The sequence below is a fragment of the Balaenoptera borealis genome (genome assembly GCF_965194805.1).
Source record: "Balaenoptera borealis genome assembly, chromosome: 5".
NCBI classification, from domain to species: Eukaryota; Metazoa; Chordata; class Mammalia; order Artiodactyla; family Balaenopteridae; genus Balaenoptera; species Balaenoptera borealis.
In genome coordinates, this window is record NC_138862.1 from 81617140 (window position 1) to 81645106 (window position 27967).

At 44.1% G+C, this 27967-nt stretch overlaps 1 pseudogene across 1 annotated transcript; it reads right to left on the reverse strand.

Moving 5' to 3' along the window:
• LOC309628986 (nmrA-like family domain-containing protein 1) lies at window positions 1-27467 on the reverse strand (annotated as a pseudogene). Its single transcript has 6 exons — window positions 27428-27467; window positions 16392-16758; window positions 16095-16171; window positions 15295-15411; window positions 11302-11492; window positions 1-7162 (listed from the first exon to the last, which is right to left on the reverse strand). The product of its transcript is annotated as a nmrA-like family domain-containing protein 1 (transcript).
• Window positions 27468-27967: the final 500 nt, after the last annotated feature.

Sequence of the window (27967 nt, forward strand, 5' to 3'; positions counted from 1 at the left end):
TTGTGGCTCGCGGGCTCAGTAGTTGTGGCTCATGGGCTCTAGAGCACAGGCTCAGTAGTTGTGGTGCACGGGCTTAGTTGCTCCGTGGCATGTGGGATCTTCCTGGACCAGGGCTCAAACCCGTGTCCCCTGCATTGGCAGGCGGATTCTTAACCACTGCGCCACCAGGGAAGTCCCCAAGGGAGCTTTTCACCTAGTGATTTCCAAGAATTTTCACTTTATTACACATTTTTTCAGGCTTCAGTCTGACTTGACTAAAATGTAAAGAAACCTCACATATTTGGGTGGCCAGAGCAGCATGCCTTCCTTCCTAGGCTTATCACATTCTGTCAGCCCAAGTTGAACACCATCTCCAAACAAATGTCTATTTCTGGCCAAACGAAGGCCCCAGAAAAGACTGAACTGTCTACCTCATCAATGGTGCACTTGCTTGGAAAATATCCAAGCATGTTGGAGTCCTAGCCAACCAAAAGCACCCAAGCCACTTTGGGAGAGAGCTGGCGGAAGTGAGGGCTCTGATTTTCATGTTAAATCCCCATTTGGCCTTGGAAATGTTAAAAATAAACTTTCACCTGCATCTGATTTTCCTCTTTGTCACTGCAACCATTGTCTGTTTGAACAAAGAGGTAGCAAGAGCCTCTTTGAGCAGTTCACAGAGTTCAAGCCAGAGCCCGAATTGGAGGGACACAGATGTTAATGAACAAGGGGACCAAGCAAGAGTGCTACTGGGAATGGAAAAACTTCCCCAGGATTGTCAGGCCCCACGCTGCTCTGCCAGCAGCCCCACCTGGCTCTCAGGAGAAAGACCTGGGAGCTGCCTGTGCCTTTCCCCCGCCTGCAACTTGATGTTAGAACAAGATCTTGGTGAGTCATTCATTACTCTCTTTCATCCCACTTGCTTTCATTTTGGAGGCACCCATCAGATTTGGGGGTGGGCGGGCTAGTTAAAATAAGATATGAAATCACAAATTAGGACTACACCATTTATTTGTTCCCTTGGAAGCAATATGTTGTTGTAAAAAGAGCCTGGGCTTGGGAACTGGATAAACCTGGGTTCAATTACTTTCATTTTCAGTTGTGTGACCTTGGGCAAATTACTTCTCTGAGCTTAGGTTTGCTTCTCTATAAAACGGGCATTAAAAATGCCATATTGGTTAAAGCAATGCTAGCAGCTGTGATAAACACACACACACAGAGTTAATTGGCTCTAACATTATGGAAGTTTATTTCTGATGCGCATAAAGTCTAGAACAGATGTTCCTGATCTGTGGGCTGCTCTCCTGCAAGAGGGGAGATAGGTGACTGGGTCCTTTCTTTGTCCGACTTCACCATTTTCTAAACATGGCTTTCAAGGTCACCAGGCTTGTAGATGTCAATCCAAAGGTAGGAGGGAGATGATGTAGGACAGTGGCAAGTGGAAGAGCTTTCTGCTGGGTCTAGAAATGTCCCACATCACTTCCACTCACGGGCTAGTGTCTATATCACAGTCTATATCACATGGCTGCAATGAATTACAAAGAACACTTAGAAATGAGGTCCAGCTATGTACCCAGGAAGATGAGGAGACAGGTTTGATAAACATCTAGCAAGTCTTTCCCACGTACACCAACTTTTCAGGGAGATAATAAGGCTTAAATGAGATGATGATTATGAAACAGTGTGGCTCTCAACAAACGTTGATTCCTTTCTTCTTTCTCTTCCCCCATGGCCAAACTTTTGCTGGAAGCAATAAGGGAATGATTCATTTGTAATGACACAGATAGGACCAGCTGCTGCCAAGAAGCTCCCTGACCCCCGCAGCCCTCGCCTGACATTTTCCCCGTTGCCAAAGCAGGGGACCCCGGAGTCTTGTTCTTGCTCCTTCCTCTCATGATCAAGCCCTCTACCCGCTGTCCTTACAGCCTCACCAGGTACCTCTCCTTCCACAAAATGGGAAGATTCAACTGTTAAACCCTAAAGTCAGAAAACCATCATGTTAGGAACAGCTGAGGCAACTGATGTTCGGTGGCACTGTGTTTCTGCTAAATTCTATTCTTAATGCCTGAACTTGAGTCATGCAGGCTCTCACTGCCATGGTTTCCACCATCCTGTACTGTGGTACATCCGGCTGCTTCATAAATTTACCTGCCTGGCTCTTGGAAACATTTGAATTTGATGCCCACAAGACCTCCTGGGGGCTCCCTAGGTTTCCATGCTGGGCTTCCATACTCAAGCCCACCAGACCTATCCTGGATGCCTTCACACAGTCAGCCATTCAGACCTCATGGCTTTTGCCTGTACCCCAGGTCACACCTTGACTCTGCTTTCTCTTTCGGCACACGTACACTTTTTTTTTTTTTGGCCACGCCGTGTGCCGTGCAGGATCATATAGTTCCCTGACCGGGGATCAAATCTGTGCCCCTGTAGTGGAAGCACAGAGTCCTAACCACTGGACTGCCAGGGAACCCCCTGCACACATACACTTTTGAGATACCCTTTTCATGACTTCCCCAAGTACTGCCTTGTCCTCACTCCGATATTAGTTTCGACATTCTCTTGGGTGTACATCTGGGAGAAAGGGTTAGCAAGAAACACCTTATTGAAAGTTGTGGTTTCACAGCATATGAGTAGATGTAGTTTCACCAGTGTTGGAGGGTTGATCTTTACACAATGTTGCAGGTTAGCATTTCTACAGTGTTTCTAAGAGAAAAATATGTCCCAAATTCCAAACAACTGAACTCTGAATGAACTTGATGACCCAGTCCTTTCATAAGTTGCGAATTGCATTGATCAAAGTTCTGATATGGTGGAAAGCTCACAGACTTTGCAGACACACAGACTTGAATTTAAATCCTGGCTCTGCCACCTAGTAATAGTGTGACTTTGGGCAAATTACCTAAACCCTCTGAAGTATGTTCCTTTATCTGTCAAATAAGAAGATAATCTTGTTTAGAGTGTTGGTACAAAGATTTAGTGAAAGTATGTACATACAGCTCCTATCATAGTGGCTGGCACATAGTAAATAACAATTATTATAGTTGCCAAAACATGAGGAAGAGTTAAGATCATCTATGGCATTTGTTAAACTTTAAAAGTAACTTCTTTACATAAAATTTCAATATCTAATTAACATATTTTTATTATGGAAACCTGGAGGAAAGGGGAAACATAAAAGGAGAAAGTAGAAACCGACCAAAATCTCACCATTCAATAAAAACCACTTTTAACGTCTTGGTGGTTTTCCTCTCAATATTTTCCTATGTGCTTGTGTACTTTACACAATTTTAATTAACCTAGATACAACGTTATTTTACGTCCAACATTTTTCACTTGAAACATAATAAGCTTTGTTCAGTAAAATTACTTACAAATTCTAGTTTTAAAGAATTTAAAATTTAAGGGAACTTTAAAACGATTCAGTAATTTAGTTATCCATTCCTTTAATGCTGAACATTTAGGTTATTTCCATTTTTTTACTCTCATGAGCAGCAACACTTCTATATAAAATCCTGGAAATTTTATTTTTATCAATATTTGTGTTTATTTACTTAAAATAGCTTCCTAGAAGTACTGCCAAGTTAAAGGGTGTGCACGTTTTTAGTCCTCTTGCAACAGTTAGCTGAGTGGCCCTTCCGAAATACTCTGGGGTGTTTTAAAGTTTATGCTCTTGCCTGCCTGTTCACTTCTGCGAGGAATCCAGGAGTTGGCTCGGTTGCCGGGGAACAGCTACTTTGGAGAGTGCACAGTGTTTGGCCCAGCAGGCCCCGAATTCCTTTTGGGGAATTGTCTCTGCTCTTTGTGCAGTTTGGTGGGACATCAGGGTTGGAAGGGTCCCCTGGGCGGGAGAAAGGATGCGGGTGGAGAAGCCGGCGGCAGGAGCGCCGTCCCCAGGCTCCGCCCCCTCGCTACCAGGCCGAAGCGGAGCTCTGTGCTCCGGGGCTGGGGGCCAGGGGCCCCCTTTCCATAGAGGACTCACCCTCGGCCTGAGGGGACCCTTTGTGGTCCCAGCGCTGGAGTGTGGTCCCAGTATTGGATAATACTTTGGCTCTTCCTTTCCTTTTGTTAATCCCACATCAGGCACGGAGAAGGCCCTTAATCTCACAATGCCAGGCTCAGGAAAGGTGCCCAGCACTTGTTTGTTGAAATGACCGTGGAGGGTGACTGAGAGAGCCTGAGAAAGGCTGAAGGGCTGTAATATGCACCGTATAAATGTCTCCTGGAGACTTGTTCCCAAAGAAGGCCCCTGGAAAGATGGTTTTTTGGAGACTTTAGTCTGCCATCTTCTCGGTCTGCCGGCTTTCTGAATAAAGTTGTTATTCCTTGCCTCAAGAAAAAAAAAGAAGGCCTCTGGAGAAATCCCGGTGGATGAGGTTGCAGCGACCCTTTCTCGTGCTAGATGCTAGGCTCGTCCTGCCATCTAGTGGTGGGCAAAGGGAGATGGCAGGGACCAGACCCCCGGCAGAGGGCGAGATGAACCTGCCGTCCAGGAAGTCACGGGTGGGTGGCAGGTAAGGGGGAGACCCAGAGCATCTTGTGAGCACCTCAGAACTCAGGGTGCTATACGAAGGAGGCGAAAGCAGGAGTTATTCTCAATAATAATTATAGCTACTGTTTATTGAGCACTTTCTATCTGCTAAAGACTGTCCAAAGTGCTTTTTACACTTTTACTCTTGTAGCCCTCCCAGCATACCTTGTGAGAATGGGGAAACTGAAATCCAGAGAAGTCAAGACACTTGCCCAAATTCACACAACTAGTCAGTGGCACAGACAGGAATCAAATTCAGCATCCTCTGACTTCATAGCTAACGTTTCTAGGAACATTTCTAGAATCAGAGAGAGATACCTCCTTCTGCATCCCTTCTGTTCCATCACCTCCACCCTCACCCCCACCCAACCCATTCCCTGGACCACAGAGGGTGATTGCATTCCATGTGGCGAACAGCCCATTTCCACCTGCTGTGCTTCTTGTGGGTCCCCAAGTCTCTACTCTGAGCAACTCGGAAGGGAAGCTTTTCTCTCCCTAGGCCTGGAGATTGTAGGGGGAGAAAAGAGAGGGCAGTGGTGGAGTCCCTCATCTTTTCTTTAAAAATGTTAAAATGTTTTAGACCAACTTTAACAGCTCTTTCCCCTTATTGGTTGTGTGAGATGGAGATGCATCTCCATAAAATGCACTCTCGTTTCAGATCGACTGCTGTAAAGTTTGCTTCTAAACCCAAGAAGGGTTTCTTGTGCTTTCCAGGAACAATAGTGGGACTGTCCCAGGGCTACCCCAGCCTTGTCCCAAAGGCTGAAAGAACCAACCTGCCACCCCAGTGAACATACAAGGGGGCCAGGGGATGCACTGGCCTACAGACAGTCCCATTTAGGGGATGCTGAGGTTTATTTAGGAAACAGCAGCCATTCCTCCTGCCTGGCCCACCCAGAAGAGTAATAAACCACTTATTTTTAGTTTAGAGTTTTGTTTTTCTTTTCCCGTTTTAGAAATTTATCCAGACCCGTTTCCCAGGGTTGAGAGCTTGAGCCAGATAGAGTTGATTAGTCGGGGGATAAGGAGAGTGCCTTTTGGAAAGGAGTGTGGTCCTCAAATTGACTGTAATTTCCCCTCAAGAACCAAATTTGTCTGCAATAACCTCAACATCATTCATTCAACAAATACCACTTGATGCCTTAAGAGACAAAAAGGCTGATGTTTGGCATTGCTGGGCCTCCCCTCTGAGCCGGGTCCCAGGCCACTGTGTCCTCTCACACAGGCTCCGCCACCCTGTTCTTGCTCAGCCACGGCCAGCCCCATCCACTGCCTGCCCCAGAGTCGTAGGGACTCACCTCCTCTCCCGGAAGTGGACAGCCTCTTGCCCTTTCAGTATCAGTTGCTGGTTCTCACCACTCTCCAACCCATGCACCTGTTTATTTCCCTTTTCTTGAAACGGTATGATCAATAACTTTATTCACTCATTTAGTCAATCAGCATTTATTGATCGCCTATCATGTGCCAGGCACTGGGATAAAGAGGGGGGCAAGTCTCTCACAGCCAAGAGGAAGATAAGTAAACAAGGCAATTACAATATAGGGTAGAAAATGCTAAGCCAGAGATATACAAAGATACTATGGGAGCCCTTCCATCACCTTCTCTTTCCACTTCCCTACCTTTCCCCAGATGTTGCCTCAAGCTCCTGGCCTTTACCCACTGCAGAGCCTCTGGGCTTCACTTGTAGCTAAGTAGCACAATAGCCCCTCTTGCCCTGGAGTGACACAAAGCCGACCACAAACTGAAAAGGGGCCATGGCAGCCTTTGGAGAGTGGACCACTCCAATAAGAAAACACACAGAAGCAGAGGTGCTAAAAAGAAAGTTTGTGGAATGGATAAATGAGGGGTAGGTGAATAAAAAGATGAGTAACTGAATGATGATTCAATAGATGATTTAATGAATGAATCAGAAATGAGCTTCTAACCTTGAAGCAAAACTGAATTTCAGTTTCCAACACTCGTGCAGTTCATTGAGCACCATGTTCCCCAGAAAACTCTCTACAAAGATTTTTATTTTAAGAAATTAAAATCACTTAAAACTTCACTGAGAATGTGACAATGCATTTGAAAAAGTCCTAGGAGTTGCCTAGGGGAGTTCCAGAGACAGGCCTCAGGATCACTTATGCAGGAGAAAGCTGAGTGCCCCCCATCCCCACTGTTAGGGAAGAAGCTCCAAGTTCCTCAGGCCAGAGCCCTCTGAGGCAATGGGCTGTTGGGCAGAGAGCTACAAAAGGTGACAGGCTGTGTGCTTCTTATTTAACCTAACAGGTGTACCATGCTTATCAGTAGCTGGAAAGTTATATGTGGGTCAAATTACTGTGTCAGATCAGCTCTGCAGTGTTCCCCGCCAGGGAAGCCTTTGAGGGTGTAAACCATTGTATTCTAACCTATCTGTTCTGTAAACATAGATGTTGTGCTATAAAGAGGACCAGGATCTGGGAGGAAGGACATTGTTTGCTCAGGGGCCTGTGTGAACAGCTTAAATGCCCTTCAGGCTGACTGGTTCTTTGAGATGAACTGGCTGAAGCTTTTGACTTTGGGGTTCAGTCGGTGGGTGAGCTTGATATCACGATCTGGCTTCATTTGATAGAAATGACACATGTTGGCCATTTCCTTCGCTGCAGGAAATTCTAGCTTCTCGTAAGCTTCCAGGGTGATCTTTTAAGAACAAGTGAAAAAAAAGAAGAAAAGAAAAAACAGGAAATGTCATTGCCCTCATTTAAAACAGTTTGAGAAGAAATTATTCACTTTCATGATGATACAGGTCCACAATTCTTTAGCCTAACTCCAAGACCCAAGAAACACGGAAGTATTTTCATAAGCAATTTGGCAACATACTGACTTTTCTGAACTGATTTGGTGGCAAAACCTGATCTGAACTTATGGGAAGTTATTTATGGTCTTTAATTATCCCATTTAGTGGAAATAGTCATGTCTTTTTGTCTGCAGAGATAGTGATGTGTTTGATTATAGGGTCCTGCCCCAGACCCTGATGTTGATGTTACATAATATACATAGATATAACCTATCTAAAAGCTGAAAGATTCTGAAAGTGGAATTGTTTCTGACCCCAAGTGCTTGGGATAAGGTATTATGCATCTGTAGCCCCTTCATCTGACCAGCTTTCATATACATTTTCTCCTGGGATTCCCTCAGCAGCCCTCTGAGATCTTCTACCCATCCGGCCCTGCATGCAGCATCAAAGCACCGGGCTCTCCATCCTTCCCTCTTGACCCATGTCCCTTCCATCACCACTCCCTGCCTTGACTGGAAATGAGCATCTCGACTTCAGCCATCCCAGCCTTGGCCAGGGCCGGACACAACAAATGCTGCCCATCACACACCCACCTTCTATCACCCTCCACAAAACCCACCCCTTGAGTCCCTTCTGACACTAAATAGATCAATAGATCAATAGTTCCACTGCCTGAATCAATCAGCTAAGACCATTTCTTTTTTTTTTATTTTTGGCTGCACCACGTGGCATGCAGGATCTTAGTTCCCCAAAGGGATCGAACCCATGCCCCCTGCAGTGGAAGTGCAGAGCCCTAACCACTGGACAGCCAGGGAATTCCTGCTAAGACCATTTCTAACTATTGGATCCAGTATAATCTGTCTTTAGCCCCCAGAGATAAACTCTAATCTCGCTATTCCACCTGGCCTTAGAAAAATGTGACAGACACAAACTCATATAAAACAATGTTCGTCATATGCCATTTATAATAATGAAAAACCAAGAACAACCTGCATGTCCAAAAACAGAGGAATGGTAAAATAACTTATGGTACATCTACTCTAAAAATATTATGCAGTTACTAAAATTAATATTTTTGAAGAAGTTTAACAAAATAGAAAAATGCTCATAATATAATGTCAAGTGAAAAAGCTGGTTACAAAATTGTACATATCATGTTGTTTTAATTTTATTACATATATACTGGAAAAAGTCTAGAAGAAAATGTGTAAATCTTAACAGTTACTATCTCTGATAGATTAAACAATATGATTTTTATATTCTTTTTTATAATTCTGTGTATTTTCTTCAATAAGCATTTGTAATTTTTGAAATCAGAAAAAAATTTTAAGTTTTAGTGAGTTTGGAAATAGAAGGCTATAAGAAAAGCATGGAAGATGACTTCTAAAATGTCTGTCTCCTTGAGTTACTCTCTCATCCTGTAACTTTGGTAATTAATATCCCTCAGTAAAATAAGGGATTCTTTTCTGCAGATTTTTGAAGGAAACAGATGTTTCTGTTGTGTCTCGCTTTCTGAGAGAACCATGTTCCTTTTGGGTCTAGACAGGCAGTTTCAGCCAGATCAGAGTTTCTGGTGGGAGTTTGTTCTGGGGGAGAGAGGAGTAGTCACTGAAATAATTAAGCAAACAGCCGTCTGATCAGACTGGGGAAAAGCCAGACTGCCAAGGCTGGGGCGCCACCTTGTGGCCACATGCATCCTCCGCCAGAGTAGCATAGCCTGTAAGCATTTTCCCACTCCAGACCAGTGGGCAGCGGCTTCAAGTCAAACTAGTTACTAAGAACAGTATTAACCATTTTGTAGAACTTCCAGCCTCTAATCCCCTGAAACTTTGGGTGCCAGAGAAGTTTCTGCTGCATTGTGAAATAGCTTGATGTACCAAAATCAATCAGAAACCAGGTATGTGACTGAGAGATGCTTGGACAGTCCTGAGCCTTCCCAAACAAGGTCTACCCCGTCCTCTGAGAATGAACGCATACACGCCATATGCCCACACTCTTCACCTTCCTCCCCTTCTTCTTTACAGAGTTCAGACCCCACAGACAAAAATGAATAGGAGACCCGAATTCAAAGGCACTGGGAGAAGGGTCAATCACTGAAAAGTAAATTTGCACCCGAGTGTAAGAGCCTTTGCAGATCTTCTCATCAAGTCCATCTTTTGAGTGGGTGGTGCCTTCTTAGGAGCTCCCCAGATGTGGTTTTATGGCTGGATTAACACCTACCACAGTTTTCCCCCCAAAAGATCTCTCAGCCTCCTCACAGCTCCAGTCCCTGAGGAGAACTGAGAATATAGATACCCCTCAAGACTCAGGGCCCAAGAGTTGCAGAAGAAAACAAAAACCAACCTTCTATCCCTAACCCTAGGAAACATTCTAGAGCAAGGGTCAACAACCCTTTTCTTGAAGAGCTAGATATAAATATTTTAGGCTTTCCGGCCATATGGTCTCTGTCACAACTACTCAGCTCTACCACTGTATCCTGAAACCAGCCAGAGACATACATAAACAAAGGTATGGCTGTGTTCCAATAAATCTTAATTTACAAAAGCAGGCTGGAACCCTGTAAGGAAAAAGGGACTCTCTCTACTCTGGAGAGACGTTAGTGCTGGGTAGAGCCTTAGTAGTCATCCACACCACCCTCCCCCTTCACAGACGGGAGAACAGCAGCCGAGAGGGGCAAAGAGCCATGTTAGTTCATGCCTGCTAGCTTGAGGGAAGGTATGCGTCTTCCTTTCAGCTGCCACGGTGTCTCTGCCTGGCAGACACAAACACATACTCCCTTCTCAGAAACCCTGTTCTCTCTCCTTCCTCTTATCAACACCTGCTTGGAGAACTGGCTGGGAGTGCTCAGGATCATCCGTTCCCCTCACTTCCCTATAAAAGGTCTGTCGTAGCCATTCCAGCCTGATCAGTTATTGCAGGCTTACTAAGTGCCAGACCCAGTGCCAGGTCCCTCCCATGTGGGTCTCATTGCATCCTCACAACAAGGCTATGGCAGGTGTAATAGCCTTTTATTTTTTATTTTTTTTAATTTTTGGCCGCACCGCGTGGCTTGTGGGCTCTTAGGTTCCCGACCAGGGATCGAACCCGTGCCCCCTGCAGTGGAAGCGAGGACCCCTAACCACTGGACTGCCAGGGAAGTCCCATAATAACCTTTTTAACATCTGAATAAAGGGAGGCTGGAGAGGTTAAGTAAATGCCAAGATTCCCCAGATAGATAAGGGCAGAGCTAGGATTTGCTTATTTCTCCAGACTGCCTCTGGTTCATTCCTGTTGTTTCTAGAATTTAGCCAGGCCATCTCTATCGCTCCCTCCACCCACACACAGTCTTACCCACCCTCAAGGACCATCTCAAGGCTACTTCTTCCATGAGGTCTTCTCCTACCCTCTCTGACCACCTATAGCGCAGAGTGTGTGGGCAACACAATTAAGCACCCACAGAGTTCTGCTTTGGACTGATCACTGTGACTTCACGTGCATTACCATTTTCACCCCAACTCTGTTGTAAACGCTTTAAAGATAGCACCAGGTACATAATAGATCCTTGAGGTTTACTTACTACGTGCCAAACACTAAGCTAACCCCCTTAAATATATCCTCTCTAATTTTCAGAAAACGTCCCAAGGTAGATGCTTTCATCCCACTTTATGAATGAGGAAGCGGCAGCTCAGAGAGGCTAAGTGCCATGCCCCATGCAGACCAACTCTGGCAGACTGGCCTGATCAGTGATGAGCTCCTGGGAAGAGAGGGTTGGTACAGCATATACGGAAACATTGTACCTTGGTCTTCAGAGTCTAAGTTCTTTACACCCAAAAGGAATTTTACTTTAATAAACTGATTAACCTGAAGCCAAAGCGATAAAGTCATAAGGGTGGAATTCAGATACACCAACAGATGAAGACAGATTCGTGGAACAGGAATCCTCTTCAATTTTTTCCCACAACCTAAGCTCAACCCTGCCCAAATCTGTCAAAAGTCTCCCAGAATTTGTAAGTTAGTGGGATGTGACCATTTGCGATCACGTTTATGTCTCTTAAGAACTCACCTCTGCATCTCGGACTTCTTTCCCCAAACCCTTGGACAAAACATCAGCATATTGCTGTTCTGTTAGTGCTTCTGCACTGAGACCCACGGCCTTGCCTACAAACTTCTCTGGCAAATTAAAAATGCAGCAGATGACCTCTCCAACATCAGCAACAGAGATACCATCCATTGGTACATCCCCCATGGGCAGTGCTAGTTTTAAAAAGGAAAAAAAAAAGACAAAAATAGCTAATTACTTCACATTCTTGGTAGGTCCCACCACTTAAACAAGAGGCATGGGAACACCGAGTAACCACTATCTATGCACAGTTATAAGGTTTGCTGGAGAAAAATACCATAATGCCTGGGTGTTCATTTAAAGAAAAAAAGAGAGTGACCATTTACTAAGCATATCCTGTGTGCAAAGTATGATTGTTATCTCTAACCCAGACATCTCTGCTCAACTCCAGACTCATATGTCCAACTTCTTACTCAACATCCTTACTTGACTGTTTAATAGACATTTGAAACTCTAGGTGCTCCAAAATGAGTTCCTGCACAACCCACTCCCCCTACGGACTTCCCCATCTCAGTTAATGGCAACCCTATCATTCCAGTTTCTCAAGTCAAAAATCTTGAAGTCAACCTTGAGGTGTCTCTCCCACCCCATATTCTTTCTTTTTTTTTGAAGTCCTATTTGTAATATGTCCAGAATCTGACCACTTCTCGCCATCATCACTGCTATCACCCTGGTCTAAGCCACCATCATCTCTGACTTGGATTATTACAAATTTGGGCTCCTCGTTTCCACTCTTGCCCTTCCACAGTCTCTTTTCAACACAAAAGTCAGAGTGATTATGTTAAAAACTAAAGTCGGCTCATGTCATGTCTGCCCAGAACCGTCCAATGGCTCTCTGTGTCTCTCAGAAGAAAAACCAATGGCTTACAGGACCAGACCTTCTATTACCTCTGGCCTCACCTCCTACTACCCTCTCCCCAACCCCCCAACTTGCTCTGTTCCAGCCACACTGGCTGTTCTCTCTGCCTGAAAAGCTCTTCCCCTGAATATTCACAAAGCCCATTACTTACCTTCATCAGACGTTGCTCAGATGTCACCTTCTCAAAGAAGCCCACCAATCACCTTATCTAAATTTCACACACAACTCCCTTACTGCTAGCACTCCACAAATACCTTACTCTGCCTTATGTTTTTACTGCACTTATCACCTTCTAACATATAATATATTTTACTTATCTATTATGTTTATTAGCTAACTCCTCCACCAGAATATGAGCTTAATGAGGGCTCAGCTTTGTCCGTTTTGAGCTGTTTATTACTGATTCCCCAGTAAGTGACTGGCACATACTAGGCCCTCAAATATTTACTGAATGAATGAATGAGCAAACATATTGGCTTGTTTAATCCTCAAAACAACCTTGAAATATAGGAATATCAGGTACTTGCCTGAGGTTACTCAGCCAGTAAGCAGCAGAAGGGGGTTCAAACCCTCACCTGTCACTCCAAAGCCTGTGCCCTTCCTGCAGTGTGATATAGCCTCTCATAGATTCCCAGACTCCTGAGGTTGGAACCCAATGTAGACGTGATCTAGCCCCAGCACTCTCATTTTTTTAACTGAAGAATCTAAGTCTATTGACTCACCCAGTGCCTCCCAGTTAGAAAACAACAACCTAGGACAAGAATCAAGGTCTCTGAATTTCAGTCCAGTATAAAAGTGACTTCAGGCTTAGCAGCCAGGGACTAAATATCATAGCTTGTCTCTTGCAGCAAAATTAACTTCCTGCCTGAATTTCTTGGTAGGCAAAATGTCTGTTCATTCCTCTGCTTAAATTATAATTGTAATTTATATTTATAAAAAAGCAGTCTGAGTTTTTTGAGTCACTCAGAGTCAAGTCTATTCTGACTTTGAGGTTTATTTTTATGTGAAGGTTGAGATTCTTGGGCTGAGTTTAAAAGCAGCTAAGGGGGGGCTTCCCTGGTGGCACAGTGGTTGAGAGTCTGCCTGCCAATGCAGGGGACTCGGGTTAGACCCCTGCTCTGGGAGGATCCCACATGCCGCGGAGCAACTGGGCCCGTGTGCCACAATTACTGAACCTGTGCTTTAGGGCCTGTGCTTTAGAGCTTGTGCGCCGCAACTACTGAAGCCCGTGAGCCCCAACTGCTGAGCCCACGAGCCACAACTACTGAAGCCTGCGCACCTGGAGGCCGTGCTCCGGAACAAGAGAGGCCACCGCAGTGAGAGGCCCGCGCACTGCAACAAAGAGTGATCCCCTCTCGCCGCAACCAGAGAAAGCCTGTGCGCAGCAACGAAGACCCAACGCAGCCAAAAATAAATAAATAAATAAATTTATAAAATAAAATAAAATAAAATAAAAGCAGCTAAGGGACAGCGGTAAAGAATGTGGTTCTGGAATTCCCTGGCAGTTCAGTAGTTAGGACTCTGTGCTTCCACTGCAGGGGGTCACAGATTCCATCCCTGGTCGGGGAACTAAAATCCTGCATGCTTTGCAGCGCAGCCAAAAAAATTAAAATAAAAAGAATATGGTTCTGGAGCCACACTGCCTGAGTTCAAGACCTGTTTCTGCCTTATTAGTGATCTTGGCAAAGTTAATCTATCTGTGCCTCAGTTTCCCCATCTGTAAAACAGACACCAAACACCCAGTAAGTGCTTAGTAAATGTTAGCTATTCCTCTGGGGGGGTGGAGGGGATGAGGCTCCGGGATACCTGAGGCTGGGTTTTACAGATGTGAAGACCCCAAATGGGACTGGGTACCACCAGAAGTTTAAGGCATCACCTCTTCACCTAGGGCCAATCTAATCCATAGATTACAATGTCCTAGTTCAGGACCTGGGAAACGTCAGGTGAGCTGGCTTCTGAAACCTGGTAAGGGCATAGGAAGAAGGGCGGGTTAAGAGATACGTCACCCTTATACATTTTTTTTTCAAATTTTATTTATTCATTTATCTATTTATCCATGGCTGTGTTGGGTCCTCGTTTCTGCGCGAGGGCCCTCTCCAGTTGCGGCAAGTGGGGGCCACTCTTCATCGCGGTGTGCGGGCCCCTCACCATCGCGGCCTCTCCTGTTGCACAGCACAGGCTCCAGACGTGCAGGCTCAGCAACTGTGGCCCACGGGCCCAGCCGCTCCGCGGCATGCGGGATCCTCCCAGACCAGGGCCCGAACCCGTGTCCCCTGCACCGGCAGGCAGACTCCCAACCACTGCGCCACCAGGGAAGCCCACCTTTATACATTTATCTCGTCACTTGTTGAACTGTTACCCAAGTCATCTGTGATGTGTGGCATGTGCTCCTTGTTCTAGCTCAGGTCTACTTTGCCACTAGTTATGCCCCTGACAAGTCTTAATTATGTGCCAAGGAAGAAAGACTGACTTGCTGGCACTGATTCTCCCATATTCCTTCCACTCCACAGAGCCACCCTTGGACTATGGGCAAAGAAAATGTCCCCAAAGGGCAGGGGAGTGCCGGCCAGTGGACTGGCAACGTTGGAATTACCAGGAGTCCTTGTTAAAACTACAGTCTTCCAGGCCCCAGCCCAGACTTACGGAATCAGACTCTGCAGGCAGGGCTGGAAACCCATCCCCAGGAGTCAGGGTCCCTCTAGGGATTTCTGACCCTGGGACCCAGGTCAAGAGGAGAATGTCTTCCCTGTTGCCACAGAAGGGCAGAGAGATGAGCTAGTAGGAGAAATCATCTTGTCCAGCTTCCCCATTAGACATGAGGAGACTGAGGCTTGAGGCCACATGGCTCACTGCTTATATGAGGGGTGTCAGCACGATAAGACTGGGAGTGTAATCCTTAGTGTTTCCAGCCCAAGATTCAGCTCTCTGGTAAGTCTAGGACAATGTGGGATCCCTCTTAGCACTTCACACAGAGCTGAGCACATGGTAGGCACTCAGATGGCATGCGTCCACTGAAGAGAGGAATGCGGGGAGGACAGCAGGTGTCTGGTTAACTTTCACGGCAACCTTCCACTTACCCAGGGTGTAGTACTCTCCATCAGAGGCTTCCACTGGCTTCCATGGGCCAAGAAAGTTTTCAAAGTAAGCTGCCACAGGGACACTGGTCATGGGAACGCCAAACGAACCTAAACTGGCTCAATCCTGCTCTTAACTTTTTTAGTTGTACCATTTCTGAGAGAGTCTGATCCCATCCATTACATTTTTAAAATCTAATCTTCGTATTTTTCCAGTTTATACATATGTATAATTTTCAAATAGTACTGTCTTGGGGGAGAAAGTAGATCTCATAATGACAAAGAAGTTCCCTGCACCTTCATGCTGATAACTACTCTCCAGAAATAACCATTTTCATCTCTTTTAGCTGCTTCTTTATTTCTAAATAGTATGTTAATACTGCTAATTCTTGATTTTTCTCAGTTTAAGAGATCGTCTACCAAATTTCTACTATGACAGATGAGTCCTCATCTTCGGCTCTCTCTCTGTTTCTCTCTCTCTCTCTCTCTCTCACACACACACACACACACACACACACACAGATACACAGCCCACCACGACCATCACACACATACACAAACATGATTCCCTTTTTTTCATCCTCAGAATATCACAATTTGGGACTACATCATTCTTCAGTGCTTACACAGCTGAAGCTGAGCCATGTGATATTCTATGGTTACATTTACTTTTCCGACAAATTTTCATTTTCCCTGGAGTTAATCACTGCGGGCTTATTTGCTTGTTTGCTTACTTCTTTTCCTATGTATCCATTACTAATTCATCCCCAATTCTCTGCCAGAAGTCTGAACATATTCATTACACTTTTGTTCTTCCCATCTCACTCTCAGAGTAACCTTAATTTGTGGGGTGTCCTTGCTGCCACCCCTCACATGCCATCTACAAACAAATGGTGAGAATCAGAGGCTCCAATGGGTGGCTCCACTACCCGGTCACTCTCAGATCCCCAAGGTCACATTTGGACAGATGTCACATAACACTGACTTTACAATCACCTAACAATCCACCTCTAACAAGTACCTGAAGTACATATATTTCATAAATGCCAGAGAGATGTTCTGGGATGAGGCTTACATTTTTGCCCAGGCTGAAGGCCTACCGCCTTCCAGGGAGGGCAGAGTAGCCAGGGAGGAGAAAAAGAAAGGGCTCAAAGGTGGTTCCCACCTGACACACTTCTTTCTCTTTGCTGAAATGGTCCCAGAAGTTGGTCACCATGAAGGCTCCTTTCAAGGAGGCCTCCACTGATGCTTTGTCATTCAGGTCGCCTTTTACCACCTCGGCCCCAAGGTCCTGGAGCACCTGTGCATTTGGTTGAGTCACATCCCTGGCCAGTGCTCTCACCTCATACTTTTTGCTCTCCAAAATGGCCCTGGCCACAGAGCCACCCTGCAGGACTGGGGAAGAAGAAATACAGGAAGGATCAGGAAGAAGGTTCACTAAAAGAAGTTGGTCAGGGAGTCCCGTTACTCAGAGTAAAGCTGCTGTTGTAACTACTTTGGGAGGCATCCGCATGGCCTTGCAAGAGTGGTTTTCAAGCTAGGTTCCTCACAGCCTCCTCAGTGGTAGCTTAGCAGAAGCCATGGGGTGGGGGGCGGTGGAGAATGGGGGAGGCTGGAGGCAACAGGGAGGCCAGGTACTGTACAGGGTTACTGACATTTGGGATCCTCCATCAAATTGGTTGGATACATGTCCTGAATTTTGTGTGTGTGTGTGCCTCAAAATCCACCTTCACCATCTCTATCCTGCCTAGTGCCCTGGGAGGCCAACCTGTATGGACTCCATCAGTGGGCCCTCTTGCCCTCAGTTTGGGTCTGGCCAGAGGAAGGCATCAGAAGGGGACCCAAGGGTTGAAGGAGAGGTGACCCCTCCACGTGTCTCCCTCTGTGTCAAAATTCCTTCTTCTTATGAGGACACCAGTCAAATTAGATTATGGCCCACTCTCACGGCCTTGCTTTAACTTAATCAACTCTTTTTTTTTAAAAATAAATTTATTTATTTATTTTTGGCTGCATTGGGTCTTCATTGCTGCACGCAGACTTTCTCTAGTTGCAGTGAGCTGGAGCTACTCTTTGTTGCGGTGCACGGGCTTCTCATTGTGGTGGCTTCTCCTGTTGCAGAGCACGGGCTGTAGGCACGTGGGCTTCAGTAGTTGTGGCACGCGGACTCCGTAGTTGTGGCTCGCAAGCTCAGTAGTTGTGGCGCACGGGCTTAGCTGCTCCGCGGCATGTGGGATCTTCCCGGACCAGGACTTAAACCCGTGTGCCCTGCATTGGCAGGTGGATTCTTAACCACTGCGCCACCAGGGAAGTCCCTAATTGACTCTTTAAAGGCCCTGTCTGTAAATACCGTCAATTCAGAGGTACTGGGGCTTAGGGCTTCAACATATGAATTTGGGAGGGGACACAATTCAACCCACAACATTGACTGTTGTAATTATTTCCTCATAACTGTACTGTAACCTAAATAACATTCTCCTTGAAGAGAGAAACTCTTTATCCCTGTTTGCCAACCGTGTTCTGAGACTAGTGCCTGGCACATTGCAAGTTTCCAATATCTATTGAATGAATGAATGAAGTAGAAAAAATGAAATCTCTGTGCTCTCCATTCTCAGCTTTGGGGGTGGATAGTCCTGCCTGGACCCGCCAGGAGATGGAGATGGAGAAGCAAATGATATGGACCAGTATGAAAAAATAAGAGGAGTTGGACCAAAACCAGGACTGGCTCTCCTAACCACTCCCACATTAATATTTCATTAAGACCCAAACCAGGAGAGGAATTCATCCATCTTGGTTGGCCCTGTTCCTTGAAACTAGCAGGACACACCGATAAACCTATCAGCTTGAGAAAGCAACCCCCAAAGCATCCATTTTTGTTGTACTTAACTGTCCTAGACCCTCCTTGCTTTTTCTGGATTGTGCCCTCTTGGACCCAGTTCCCCTACAGGTGAGTCCATGTTGAGAGTAGCATTTGAATGGCAGGCACTGGAGATACTGCTCAAGAGTTTGACATGCAAACACACATACAGGTAAGGGTTAACACGTCCCTTGTCAAATTTAATTAGGCATCTAGTATTTTTTGTTTTAAATTTTATTTTATTTATTTTTTATACAGCAGGTTCTTATTAGTTATCCATTTTATACATATTAGTGTAATACCATATTTAGAAAGTAGTAGCACTTCCTTTTATATCTCATCTTCTTTTCTTTTTTTTTTGAATTTTTGAATTTTATTTTATTTATTTTTTTATACAGCAGGTTCTTATTAGTCATCAGTTTCATACACATCAGTGTATACATGTCAATCCCAATCGCCCAGTTCATCACACCACCACCACCCCTGCCCCCACCGCTTTCCCCCCTTGGTGTCCATACGTTTGTTCTCTACATCTGAGTCTCAATTTCTGCCCTGCAAACTGGTTCATCTGTACCATTTTTCTAGGTTCCACATATATGTGTTAATATACGATATTTGTTTTTCTCTTTCTGACTTACTTCACTCTATATGACAGTCTCTAGATCCATCCACATCTCAACAAATGACCCAATTTCGTTCCGTTTTATGGCTGAGTAATATTCCATTGTATATGTGTACCACTTCTTCTTATCCATTTGTCTGTCGATGGGCATTTAGGTTGCTTCCATGACCTGGCTATTGTAAATAGCGCTGCAATGAACATTGGGGTGCATGTGTCTTTTTGAATTATGGTTTTCTCTGGGTATATGCCCAGTAGTGGGATTGCTGGGTCATATGGTAATTCTATTTTTAGTTTTTTATGGAACCTCCATACTGTTCTTCATAGTGGCTGTATCAATTTACATTCCCACCAACAGTGCAAGAGGGTTCCCTTTTCTCCACACCCTTTCAAGCATTTGCTGTTTGTACATTTTCTGACGATGCCCATTCTAACTGGTGTGAGGTGATACCTCATTGTAGTTTTGATTTGCATTTCTCTAATAATAAGTGATGTTGAGCAGCTTTTCATGTGCTTCTTGGCCATCTGTATGTCTTCTTTGGAGAAATGTCTATTTAGGTCTTCTGCCCGTTTTTGGACTGGGTTGTTTGTTTTTTTAATATTGAGCTGCATGAGCTGTTTATATATTTTGGAGATTAATCCTTTGTCCATTGATTCGTTTGCAAATATTTTCTCCCGTTCTGAGCATTGTCTTTTCGTCTTGTTTGTAGTTTCCTTTGCTTTGCAAAAGTTTGAAGTTTCATTAGGTCCCATGTGTTTATTTTTGGTTTTATTTCCATTACTCTAGGAGGTGGATCAAAAAAGATCTTGCTGTGATTTATGTCAAAGTGTGCTCTTCCTATGTTTTTCTCTAAGAGTTTTATAGTGTCCAGTCTTACATTTAGGTCTCTAATCCATTTTGAGTTTATTTTTGTGTATGGTGTTAGGGATTGTTCTAATTTCATTCTTTTCCATGTAGCTGTCCAGTTTTCCCAGCACCACTTATTGAAGAGACTGCCTTTTCTCCATTATATGTCCTTGCCTCCTTTGTCATAGATTAGTTGACCATAGGTGCGTGGGTTTATCTCTGGGCTTTCTATCCTGTTCCATTGATCTATATCTCTTGTGCCAGTAACATATTGTCTTGATTACTGTAGCTTTGTATTATAGTCTGAAGTCAGGGAGTCTGATTCCTCCAGCTCCGTTTTTTTCCCTCAAGACTGTTTTGGCTATTCGGGGTCTTTTGTGTCTCCATACAAATTTTATGCTTTTTTGTTCTAGTTCTGTAAAAAATGCCACTGGTAATTTGATAGGGATTGCATTGAATCTGTAGATTGCTTTGGGTAATATAGTCATTTTCACAATATTGATTCTTCCAATCCAAGAACATGGTATATCTCTCCATCTGTTTGTATCATCTTTAATTTCTTTCATCAGTGTCTTATAGTTTTCTGCATACAGGTCTTTTGTCTCCCTAGGTAGGTTTATTCCTAGGTATTTTATTCTTTTCGTTGCAGTGGTAAATGGGAGTGTTTCCTTAATTTCTCTTTCAGATTTTTCATCATTAGTGTATAGGAATGCAAGAGATTTCTGTGCACTAATTTTGTATCCTGCAGCTTTACCAAATTCATTGATTAGCTCTAGTAGTTTTCTGGTGGCATCTTTAGGATTCTCTACATATAGTATCATGTCGTCTGCAAACAGTGACAGCTTTACTTCTTCTTTTCCAATTTGTATTCCTTTTATTTCTTTTTCTTCTCTGATTGCCATGGTTAGGACTTCCAAAACTATGTTGAATAATACTGGTGAGAGTGGACAACCTTGTCTTGTTCCTGATCTTAGAGGAAATGCTTTCAGTTTTTCACCATTGAGAATGATGTTTGCTGCGGGTTTGTCGTATATGGCCTTCATTATGTTGAGGTAGGTTCCCTCTATGCCCACTTTCTGGAGAGTTTTTATTATACATGGGTGTTGAATTTTGTCAAAAGCTTTTTCTGCACCTATTGAGATTATCATATGGTTTTTATCCTTCAATTTGTTAATATGGTGTATCACATTGATTGATTTGCATATATTGAAGAATCCTTGCATCCCTGGGATAAATCCCACCTGGTCATGGTGTATGATCCTTTTAATGTGTTGTTGGATTCTGTTTGCTAGTATTTTGTTGAGGATTTTTGCATCTATATTCATGAGTGATATTGGTCTGTAATTTTCTTTTTTTGTAGTATCTTTGTCTGGTTTTGGTATCAGGGTGACGGTGGCCTCATAGAATGAGTTTGGGAGTGTTCCTTCCTCTGCAATTTTTTGGAAGAGTTTGAGAAGGATGGGTGTTAGCTCTTCTCTAAATGTTTGATAGAATTCACCTGTGAAGCCATCTGGTCCTGGACTTTTGTTTGTTGGAAGATTTTTTTTTTTTTTTAATTTTTTTTTTTTAAATGGGAATTATTTATTTATTTATTTATTTATTTATTTATTTATTTATTTTTGGCTGTGTTGGGTCTTCATTTCTGTGCGAGGGCTTTCTCTAGTTGCGGCAAGCGGGGGCCACTCTTCATCGCGGTGCGCGGGCCTCTCACTATCGCGGCCTCTCCTGTTGCGGAGCACAGGCTCCAGACGCGCAGGCTCAGTAATTGTGGCTCACGGGCCTAGTTGCTCCGCGGCATGTGGGATCTTCCCAGACCAGGGCTCGAACCCATGTCCCCTGCATTAGCAGGCGGATTCTCAACCACTGCGCCACCAGGGAAGCCCTGTTGGAAGATTTTTAATCACAGTTTCAATTTCATTACTTGTGATTGGTCTGTTCATATTTTCTGTTTCTTCCTGGTTCAGTCTTGGAAGGTTATACCTTTCTAAGAATTTGTCCATTTCTTCCAGGTTGTCCATTTTATTGGCATAGAGTTGCTTGTAGTAGTCTCTTAGGATGCTTTGTATTTCTGCGATGTCTGTTGTAACTTCTCCTTTTTCATTTCTAATTTTATTCATTTGAGTCCTCTCCCTCTTTTTCTTGATGAGTCTGGCTAATGGTTTATCAATCTTCTCAAAGAACCAGCTTTTAGTTTTATTGATCTTTACTATTGTTTTCTTTGTTTCTATTTCATTTATTTCTGTTCTGATTTTTATGATTTCTTTTCTTCTGCTAACTTTGGGTTTTGTTTGTTCTTCTTTCTCTAGTTCCTTTAGGTGTAAGGTTAGATTGTTTATTTGAAATTTTTCTTGTTTCTTGAGGTAGGCTTGTATTGCTATAAACTTCCCTCTTAGAACTGCTTTTGCTGCCTCCCATAGGTTTTGGGTCGTCGTGTTTTCATTGTCATTTGTCTCTAGGTATTTTTTGATTTCCTCTTTGATTTCCTCAGTGATCTCTTGGTTATTTAGTAACGTATTGTTTAGCCTCCATGTGTTTATGTTTTTTACGTTTTTTCCCCTGTAATTCATTTCTAATCTCATAGCGCTGTGGTTGGAAAAGATGCTTGATATGATTTCAATTTTCTTAAATTTACTGAGGCTTGAATTGTGACCCAAGATGTGATCTATCCTGGAGAATGTTCCGTGCGCACTTGAGAAGAAAGTGTAATCTGCTGTTTTTGGATGGAATGTCCTATAAATATCAATTAAATCTATCAGGTCTATTGTGTCATTTAAAGTTTCTGTTTCCTCATTTATTTTCATTTTGTCTGTCCATTGGTGTGAGGTGTTAAAGTCCCCCACTATTATTGTGTTACTGTTGATTTCCTCTTTTAAAGCTGTTAGCAGTCGCCTTATGTATTGAGGTGCTCCTATGTTGGGTGCATATATATTTATAATTGTTATATCTTCTTCTTGGATTGATCCCTTGATTATTATTTAGTGTCCTTCCTTGTCTCTTGTAACATTCTTTATTTTAAAGTCTATTTTATCTGATATGAGTATTGCTACTCCAGCTTTCTTTTGATTTCCATTTGCATGGAATATCTTTTTCCATCCCCTCACTTTCAGTCTGTATGTGTCCCTAGGTCTGAAGTGGGTCTCTTGTAGACAGCATATATATGGGTCTTGTTTGTGTATCCATTCAGCAAGCCTGTGTCTTTTGGTTGGAGCATTTAATCCATTCATGTTAAGGTAATTATCAATATGTATGTTCCTATGACCATTTTCTTAATTGTTTTGGGTTTGTTTTTGTAGGTCCTTTTCTTCTCTTGTGTCTCCCACTTAGAGAAGTTCCTTTAGCATTTGTTGTAGAGCTGGTTTGGTGGTTCTGAATTCTCTTAGCTTTTGCTTGTCTGTAAAGCTTTCGATTTCTCCATCGAATCTGAATGAGATCCTTGCTGGGTAGAGTCATCTTGGTTGTAGATTCTTCCCTTTCATCACTTTAAGTATATCATGGCACTCCCTTCTGGCTTGTAGAGTTTCTGCTGAGAAATCAGCTCTTAACCTTATGGGAGTTCCCTTGTATGTTATTTGTCATTTTTCCCTTGCTGCTTTCGATAATTTTTCTTTGTCTTTACTTTTTGTCAATTTGATTACTATATGTCTTGGCGTGTTTCTCCTTTGGTTTATCCTGACTGGGACTCTCTGCGCTTCCTGGACTTGGGTGGCTATTTCCTTTCCCATGTTAGGGAAGTTTTCGACTATAATCTCTTCAAATATTTTCTTGGGTCTTTTCTCTCTCTCGTCTCCTTCTGGGACCCCTATAATGCAAATGTTGTTGCGTTTAATGTTGTCCCAGAGGTCTCTTAGTCTGTCTTCATTTCTTTTCATTCTTTTTTCTTTATTCCATTCCATGGCCGTGAATTCCACCATTCTGTCTTCCAGGTCACTTATCTGTTCTTCTGCCTCAGTTATTCTGCTATTGATTCCTTCTAGTGTAGTTTTCATTTCAGTTATTGTATTGTTCATCTCTGTTTGTTTGTTCTTTAATTCTTCTAGGTCTTTGTTAAACATTTCTTGCATCTTCTTGATCTTTGCCTCCATTCTTTTTCTGAGGTCCTGGATCATCTTCACTACCATTATTCTGAATTCTTTTTCTGGACGGTTGCCTATCTCCTCTTCATTTAGTTGTTTTTCTGGGGTTTAATTTTGTTCCTTCATCTGGTACATAGCCCTCTGCCTTTTCATCTTGTCTATGTCTCTGTGAATGTGGTTTTTGTTCCACAGGTTGCAGGATTGTAGATCTTCTTGCTTCTGCTGTCTGTCCTCTGGTGGATGAGGCTATCTAAGAGGCTTGAGCAAGTTTCCTGATGGGAGGGACTGGTGGTGGGTAGAGCTGGGTGTTGCTCTGGTGGTCAGAGCTCAGTAAAACTTTAATCCACTTGACTGTTGATGGGTGGGGCTGGGTTCCCTCCCTGTTGGTTGTTTGGCCTGAGGCAACCCAACACTGGAGCCTACCTGGGATCTTTGGTGGGGCTAATGGCAGACTCTGGGAGGGCTCATGCCAAGGAGTACTTCCCAGAATCTCTGCCACCAGTGTCCTTGTCCTCATGGTGAGACACAGCGACCCCCCACCTCTGCAGGAGACCCTCCAACACTAGCAGGTAGGTCTGGTTCAGTCTCCTATGGGGTCACTGCTCCTTCCCCTTGGTCCCGATGCACACACTACTTTGTGTGTGCCCTCCAAGAGTGGGGTCTCTGTTTCCCCCAGTCCTGTCAGAGTCCTGCAATCAAATCCCGCTAGCCTTCAAAGTCTGATTCTCTAGGAATTCCTCCTCCCGTTGCCAGACCCCCAGGTTGGGAAGCCTGCCGTGAGGCTCAGTATCTTCACTCCAGTGGGTGGACTTCTGTGGTATAAGTGTTCTCCAGTTTGTGAGTCACCCACCCAGCAGTTATGGGATTTGATTTTATTGTGATTGCGCCCCTCCTACCATCTCATTGTGGCTTCTCCTTTGTCTTTGGATGTGGGGTATCTTTTTTGGTGAATTCCAGTGTCTTCCTGTCGATGATTGTTCAGCAGTTAGTTGTGATTCCGGTGTTCTCACAAGAGCGAGTGAGAGCACGTCCTTCTACTCCGCCATCTTGGTTCCTCAATTAGGCATCTTGTATTTTTATCTGCTAAATCTGGCAACCCTTCCTCAAATGCCCAAACACACCCTGAGCTCCAAGGTTACTGAACTAAGGACAAGAACTGGGAGGTAAAGCAATCAGTGCACTTCCTTAGCTAACTATGACTCAACTTTCTTCAACTCTGACACATCTGACCTGATTCCTTTAGCAGCCTCCCCCCTGCTCTTATCCAGCCTCCTACTCTGGATGCTTAGCAGCAAGTCAGGATTAAGGAGACTAAAACAGAGCTCCTGACCTGCCTTGAGTTGCTTCCCCCATGGTCTTCCCCATTTCAGTGAATCACAACTTTATTCTTCTAGTTGCTCAAGCCAAAATGCTTAGGAGTCATTCTCTTCTCCCCTCTGCTAACCTCTGATATCTGGCCTATCAGGGAACCTGTCAACTCTCTTTAAAACATATTAGGAAGAAATGAAATGGAGGTATTTGTAATGAGGTGGATGGAGTTAGAGTCTGTCATACAGAGTGAAGTAAGTCAGAAAGAGAAAAACAAATACAGTATGCTAACACATATCTATGGAATCTAAGGAAAAAAAAAAAAAGTCATGAAGAACCTAGTGGCAAGACGGGAATAAAGACACAGACCTACTAGAGAACGGACTTGAGGATATGGGGAGGGGGAGGGGTGAGATGTGACAGGGTAAGAGAGTGTCATGGACATACATACACTACCAAATGTAAAATAGATAGCTAGTGGGAAGCAGCCGCATAGCACAGGGAGATCAGCTGGGTGCTTTGTGACCACCTAGAGGGGTGGGATTGGGAGGGTGGGAGGGAGGGAGACGCAAGAGGGAAGAGATATGGGAACATATGTATATGTATAACTGATTCACTTTGTTATAAAGCAGAAACTAACACACCATTGTAAAGCAATTATACTTCAATAAAGATGTTTCAAAAAAAAAAAAAACATATTAGGAATCTGACCACTCCCTGGTCTAAGCCACTATCATCTTGCCTGGTTTAGGGCAACGGCCTCGGCCTCATAAGAGGTCTCCCTGCTTTAGCCCTTGCCCCCTACAGTCTCTTCACAAAACAGAAGCTAAAATGAACCTTTTAACACCAGGTCTTATCATGTCACAACTCTGCTCGAAACCTTTCAATGGCTTCTCATCTCTTTCAGGAAAAACCAACAACTTCACTATCACCCTAATGCTGTATACAATCAACCCTCCTCGCATTACGTTTTTTTTTTTCCTTTTAAAGTTAATGTCATACCTGGCTGTTGGTTTTTGAGATTTTACTTCTCTCTTCTCCCTGCTTTAGCCTCCCTTCAGACAAAATCCCTGTCCTCACAGAGCTTCTATCCTAGTGTGGAGAGACAGATGGTAACAGAAGAAATCAAGCAGGGAGGAGAATCAGACAGCGGCAGGGTGGAGCAGAGTTGCAATTTTTAAAATAAATTTATTTATTTATTTTTGGCTGCGTTGGGTCTTTGTTGCTGTGCGCAGGCTTTCTCTAGTTGCAGCGAGCAGGGGCTACGCTTTGTTGCGGTGCGTGGGCTTCTCATTGCAGTGGCTTCTCTTGTAGTGGAGCACAAGTTCTAGGCGCGTGGGTTTCAGTACCTGTGGCACTCAGGCTCAGTAGTTGTGGCTTGTGGGCTCTAGAGCACAGGCTCAGTAGTTGTGGCTCATGGGCTTAGTTGCTCCGTGGCATGTGGAATCTTCCCAGACCAGGGCTCAAACTCATGTCCTCTGCATTGGCAGGCAGATTCTTAACCACTGCGCCACCAGGGAAGTCCCCGGAGTTGCAATTTTAAATAAATGTGTCTGGAAAGCACTCATGGAGAGGGCGACATCTGGCTTGGAAGACACGAGGGAGAAAGCAGCATGGGTAACTAGAGGAAGATTACTCTAGGTTGAGGGAGTAGCCAATGCAAAGGCCTTAAAGTGGGAGTGTGTTTGAGGAACACGCAGAGTGAGCGAGGGAGAATGGTAGAAGACAAGGTCCTAGAAGGGTCCTGCAGGTCATTAACTGGGCTTTGCATTTCACTTGGAGTGAGATGGGGGGGAGGATTTTGAGCAGAAGCATGCCATGATCTGACAGTTTCAAACAGATCGTCGAGAGGCAGAAATGAGAATAGATTGAAGGAGAGTGACCTGATTGGAACAACATTTTGCAAAGATAGGTCTGGCTGTTGGAGAACAGATTGTGAGGGAGGCAGAAGGGAAGTAGAGATGCCAGTTGAAAGGCTGGGGCAGCTCTCTGGTGAGAGAAGTCCCGCCACACGTTCTCCTAATCCCCACCCACTCCACCCTTTCAGAGTCGCTGGAGTACTGGTCAGGCATGTGGATATCTCCTACGTACCCACCGGCCTCTCACCCTTGCTCCCGTGCTTGTCAGGAAGCGAGTGGAGAAAAGTTTCTAGCATATTACTTATGCTGAAATGAAACTTACACGAACAGATCAGCACATGATCAAGAACAAGAGAATGTGTCAGTTGTCCTTGTCCCGCTGAGATCATTTCTGACAAATCAAGTCAAATCACCCTGCCCCTTTACCACATCAGAAATTCAAGCAAATGATACTTTTCTCAGTTTCCTCCAAAGGGCCCTTTGTTCAGTCCATGCTTGCAGGCTCTGAAGTTAAAAACAGGAAGACAAGAAAGTAAGCAAAGTCAGCACGCACTTTAAAAGTAAGGAGTTTTTTACCTGTTGCTCCAAACACTGCAATTATTTTCTTACTGGTCATGTTACTGAACAAAGGAAGAGTCAGTGCAGTAGCAGGACTTTTCTCCCAGCAGCGACAGCAGCTGAAATGCTATTTCTGTTCGAGTGTGAGAATTATAAACCACGTCTGATTACCACACCCACCCCTAATTTTGCCTCTCCCTTATAAAACTTTTGTTCTCACCAGCTAGCTTACTCACTCTAACACTGCAATTTTCTACGGGAGGATTCATTTATTCACTTACTCATGTGTTCAGCAAACGTGTATTGAGTGCCTTTGGTATACTAGGCATTGAATTAGTGAGTAAATAAGTAAAAGTACAGCAGAGAGAAATGCAGAGGGAGCATAGGTCCTGGAGTAAAGACACAAAACCCAGACTGGGGGTGTTAAGGAAGGCTTTTTAGAGGAGATGATGCTGGAGCTGGCCTGAAGACCACATGAGTTGTTCAGTCAGGGAGAGGAGGAAGAGAGACCATCCCAGGCAAGAGGAACCACACGTAGTCAAGTTCAGAGGCAGGGCA